Genomic DNA, 6,095 nt, shown 5'->3' on the forward strand with positions numbered 1-6,095 from the left:
TGATATGTGTCTGTGTGTGTTTTTGTGTTTGTAACTGTCTGTGTGATTTCTGTGCATGTCTGTACTTGTGTGTTTTTATTTCTATATATTTGTGTGTGTGTGTGTGTGTGTGTGTGTGTGTGTTAGTGACACACACTGTGTGGCTTTCTAACTAACCATCACTGTGTATTTGTGCATGGTGTTTGTGTGTATGAAACTGTAATGTTATTGTGTGTAGTTGTGTATGTTTTTTGTGTCACTGAGAGAGAGAGAGAGAGAGAGAGAGAGAGAGAGAGAGAGAGAGAGAGATCAGCTCCACTTCCAGCATCACTGTTCCCACTGTGACCCTGTACTGCAGCCTCCTGTCACTCACGCACACGTGGACAATGGAGCAGATTCCTGGGTGTTTGTTTGCTTAGGGACGGGACTCTCACGCATCGCGTCTCTCTTAAAACTTTCCCTCCTGAGCTTTTAGCGTCTCGTCCGCTCTCAGAAATGGAACGAATGAGTCTAAATCCGCCTTGAAATGCACTTAGCAGAACATGTCAACATGTCAGGCTGCACTCGGGCCACGCTGCGAGCTTTAATCCATCACCATTGTGGCCTGACAGTCCACCTTACTGAGCGTGTGTGTGTGGGGGCTTCATACACAACCCGGCAGCAGTAACACACACACTGCCTTGTGTTTGTGTTCCTTTTTTTACCCACAATTCATCTGACCTTGGTCCCTGTTTTAATGTGTTCGATTTAACACGGAAATGGGAAGTGTAATAATTTCCCAACTAACAAACTGTACACTTATTGATTATAGTCTTAACAAACTCGTGTGTGTGTGTGTGTGTGTGTGTGTGTGTGTGTGTGTTGATTGATCTATATTAAATACAACTATAAACTTATTTAAAGGTGTTTTTTCCCCCCACCCTGATTTTCCCTCTAATTTAGTCATGGCCAATTCCCGCTGTTTTTCTGTCGCGCCATTTCGGAGCCATTTTACTTTTTTTAAGTGAAATTTTACGCCTTTTTATTGATTTGTTTCGTTTTTGGCGTAGGAATTCCAATTTTTCATCGTTTTGCTCCTAGATGGAGGTCGGAAATTCCAGGTTACGTGGTTTCGTCGGACGCGGCATGACGCGTCCTTGTTGTGACGCCATTTTTAATTCTGTTCCATTCATGAATCGCTTCAAATCAATATCTGGGATATTTATACATGCTTAGAAACAGCTAGAGCTTTATTTGTAGAACCCTGATATACAGCCGAGTGGGTTTCGGGTAGGATTCCTTTAGCAAGAGAAGAACGTTTTAAATATCCAGTTAACCTCTTAAGGAAGAACATAAATGCGTTAAACAAGACTACACTTAAAAACGAAACAAAAGCAAAGACGAATAGGAATTAATTCAAGTTTTAAATCCGTTTACATTTACGGCATTTGACAGACGCCCTTATCCAGAGCGACTTGCATTTATTACGTTCATTTATACATTACAGCAATTGAGTTTTAAGGGCCTTCCCCAAGGACCCAACAGTGGTAGCTTGGCAGTGCTGGGGCTTGAACTCCTTCTGATCTTCTGAGCTTCTGATCAGTAATCCAGAGCCTTTAACCACTGAGCCACCACTGCCCCCAAATCCAAAGCTATAATTATAACGCTATAATGAGAGGGAAATGAAAATTCTCAATAAATCATCACTGTACGAATGCTGTTCACAGTTTTCGTAATATTTTACATATCCGCTATGCTCGAATCGGTTGTTTTAGAGCAGGTACAATACTACAATGTGCAAGACAGGGGGGTTCTCCAGGTCTAGGGTGGGGAACCTGTGCTCTGGGGGAACCTTAGTCCATAGACGTGTTCCTTGAGGAGCAGGCTAATCTTAATACGTCACCAATCTAACCACGGACTGACTTCTGAATAGCATAAACAGCGACTCGTGAAAGCACAACGCGTCTTCTATGGCGGTGTTCTTCACTCGGAGTTCTGCGGTGCCACACTTTCCACAGTTTCCTGTTTTTCCGATTCAATTCAAAGACGATAAAGTGTTCCAGTCTGTCAGCGACGCGGGACTGGGAGTGAAGCCCCGATGAATGGGGTCGTGTATAAACAGCTTCCTTTTTCAGCAGTGAAGGTCTGTGAAGGCAGACGGGAGGCAGAAACCCTGGAGATAACTCCGTGTGTGTGATGTGGGAAGGGTGTAATAGTGCTGCTTGAGACCTTGACTGGAAAGATATTGAATTAATCACTGCTCTTCCCACTGATTCCCCAGCTCCATCTCCTGCAGTCCATCCACACTTCTTCTGAAACATCTCTCACACACACACAGGGTCCATCATCACAAGGCCGAGAGAGGTTCCCAAAGACAACACGCTCGAGAGATAGTGAGCACCATGTTGTTGGTTATACCTGGCGTGCTCGGGTACCATCCGTACTCCCACGGAAGGAGAAGGAAAAAAAAAGAAGTTTTGTTTGGCACTTTAGTCCTAAGATACAGTATGTTTGGTGTCGAAAGACTGCATGTATGCTTTAGTGATGGAGCTACAAGTCTAATTTAACCAAAACCCTTTTAGTAAAGCCTGTTCGCCGAGCGGCCATCTTGGCAATGCTCTCTGATGGTTTTATTCGATCGTATAAGACCAAAAACATAAAAAGGAAACCAGGGACAGATTGACGAGATGCTGAGATTTTTAAATCACTGTTAAAACATGCCAAAAATGTTGTAAATAATGTGCGGTCTTCATGTCCACACTAACAAAATAAGAATGTCCCCCTTCTGAGTGTTAGGAGTCTGATGGGCCATTTTTCACTAACATTTTTACCACCGAGGTGACCTTATATAATAATTCATACATATATAAAGCCACAGTGTTACGTGTCGCCCGATTGATATGTAAACAGACTCTGTTTGATCAAACTGGGAACCAAACTATGGCCAAAAGTTTGTGGACACCGGACCATCACACCCATATGTCCTTGTTGAACGTCCCATTCCAGACGTATTCCCCCTTTACTCTTATAATAACCTCAACTCTACTGAGAAGGCTTTCCACTAGATTTTGGAGCGTCGATGTGGGGGTTTGTGTTCATTCAGCCACAAGAGCGTTACTGAGGTAAGGCACCGACGAGGTCTGGGGTGCAGTCTGTGTTCCAGTTCATCCCAGAGGTGTTCAGTGGGGTTGAGGTCAGGACTGTGTGCAGGACACTTGAGTTCTTGCACTCCACCCTTGGCAAACCATGTGTTCATGGAGCTCATTTTGTGTACAGTCGTGCCAAATGCCTTAAATGTCTTAGCTGATCAATTGTATTTACATTTATTCATTTGGAATACACATTTATTCAAAGCTAATTAGATTTTATCTGAGGGTTAAGGGCCTTGCTCAGGTACCACGTTTTGACCATACAACCTTCCGATCAGAAGCCCAGAGCCCTAAACGCTGAGCCCTAAACGCTGAGCCAACACTTACCACTGGCCATTTCAACTAAGGGAAAATGGTGGTACTGTGGAAAGCGATTGCTGCCTCGAGAGTCAACTTCATGAGAAATTCTAATATCTCAAATGCTAAAGCCAGGTTTGAGAGATGACGTAACCGCTAATCGCTTTAATTGCAACTTCAACCATATCGAATCCGACAGAAAACCGCTCACTTATTAGAACCTCGTCGAGTTTTGCGTGGGATCGGGCAGGATGTTGGAATTCCTGGATTTCCTCATGCTTTGATGCAGACATTTCCCTCCAACACGCTCGTGATGACAGCACAGCTCTAATGTGGCCGAGGACAGATGTTTATCCATGAAATCGCAATCACAGGGATTCGGCCATGCTTCCTTAGCACTTCTGCGCTCTGATGTATCGCGCAGACTGGTGGAAATCTCTCAAATCTCGCTAACATGTTTTTTCTAGCCTGAGTAATTTCACCGTAGCACGTTTTCAGAGGTCGAAGCAGACGACAACACCACGACAGACCTGTAATCTGAGCTAAAGTTCTCCCACTGTGTGTATGTGAGAGAGGAATGGCATGAGACAGTGTATCTAGGGATTTCTTTCCTCCACTTTCATCCAGACAAACAATATACCGGCCCCCTCCTTGGACCCAGGGAGAGCGTAAACGGAGACGGCACCAATAATTCATGGCGGCGCGGCCCATGGCATCTGACCAGCCCCGGGTTTTCACGCCCCCCTCGACGGGGTCACGCTCTTGCCTCGTCCATTTGCTTTAATTGGCCCAGGCTGAAGCTAATATCCCATCACACTTCTGAGAGCCCAAATGACCTCATCATGGTATAGCTGATGACAAGAGTATTCCAAATGTTAGCTAACGAGCAACGGACAAGAAAACATATGGTTTGGGACAGAGTTCATAGATACTGACTCAAATAGCAAACGCCCTAGGTTGCAAAATGACTTACTCTTATTAGGACATTATTTTATAGCTTTGTATACCAATGACCTCCATTCAGTGAACGTTCACGCTGGAATATAGGAGCATTTATAGTACACAGGACCAGATCTGTACTTTTGGATTATCCTTAGCGAATGTAAAGTTCATAAAGTTAGCAAATTGTTCCACACACGTTTTCCATGCAACGTTACCTAAATCAGGAATCTGTTAACTGTCAATCTGGACGTCCCTTTTTAGCTGAGAAGAGTTGCTAATCTGTGGTATTTCTATTTAGCGGCTAGATAATCTGTGCTATTTCTATTTAGCGGCTAGCTAATCTGCACATGATCTGTTAGCATGTGTGAGCGAGCTGTTAGAAAGCTCACGTAATCCTAAACAAACATGACTTTTAGCTAACCTCATATTTAATTTCATTACGCATCTTTTGAATGTAACGTTCGTAAGACAGCTTGCTCACAGCCATTTCTCCATGTTGAAGTATGCTCAAATCTTATTATGGGAAACAAACATGGTGTCTCAGTCACGGAAAAATCCTGTTAAAATGGATTCTAGCTTTTTGGGACATCTTAAACTTTTTTTCTAGACATTAATTCTAGCATTTGGGACGCTTTTGTAAGTTTAGAAGTCTCCAGCAACACAATGATATCCCCTCATTTTGTTTTCCCGTCCGTCTTGGGCTGAATATTATTTTAAGGAGTATCCTTCTAGGCTCTTAAAATTATCCTGCTGAAAAATAAATAAATAAATAAGAATCTAGTAGTTCCTGATGGTTTTGTAATGGTTGCAATGAATAAAAATTTCCAGATCTCCAGAAGTTTCCTTGCTTTTAGTGCTATGAACTCTTATTATTGTTGTTGTTATTTAAAAAGAAAGAAGGGGGGAGATAACCGGGCTCTGTATGATTGGTCAATATGTTTTTGGTCGAGATTCTTTCCAGATAGCAGTCAATGAAGTATTGTCTTAAATCTTGCTCCCACCCAGCACCTGTGAACTTGTATAGTGTTCAGTCTCATTTTAGGAGCCCTGGAGAGAAAGGGTCCGTGTAGCCATCAGCCAAACTAATCCAGGGCCTCCAAAGCGGTTTAAAACACTCTGGTTTCATCTAATCTTTTTTTCCGCTTAGACCCGAGCTTGAAACCTCGTCCATGATAGGAATGGACAAATACAAGGTCTTTATTTTGCTCCAGCTATGAAAGGCCACTGTGTGTTCTGGGGATTAAGAGCTACCCCCCACCCCCCTACTCTTTCTCATTTTGACCAAAAAGGATAAAGATTGGGGGGGAAAGAGCCATGTCTGTTTAGGATACTCAGTGTTTCGACATTGCAAGGAGCTCAGCAGGTTCATGTCTCCTCTTTTGTTAGTTTCTGAAAGGGAAGAATTAGGGACAAAGCTCTTGGGTCATTAAATGTCACTAAAATTGTATTAGTATTAATTCTAATGATTGATTGATTGATTAATAATGACTAGGACTGCTGACAGCTGGAGTGTTTTAGTTGCTTACAGTAGGTATATCTAACTTTCACTTTTTTATTTATTGTTTGGATGTCATTAAAAAAAACTTTTTATTTTTATATTTGCAGTTTTATAACTTTTATATCGATTTGAAATAAATTAAGACTGTTAAACGGCTATAACAAATCTTTATTTTTAGGCTTGACAGAAACAAACGCGATGGCTGGGGGTGCAAAAAAAAAAAAAAAAAAAAAAAAACAGGCACTAGCGAG

Source organism: Ictalurus punctatus, chromosome 22 (genome assembly GCF_001660625.3).
Source record: "Ictalurus punctatus breed USDA103 chromosome 22, Coco_2.0, whole genome shotgun sequence".
Lineage (NCBI taxonomy): Eukaryota > Metazoa > Chordata > Actinopteri > Siluriformes > Ictaluridae > Ictalurus > Ictalurus punctatus.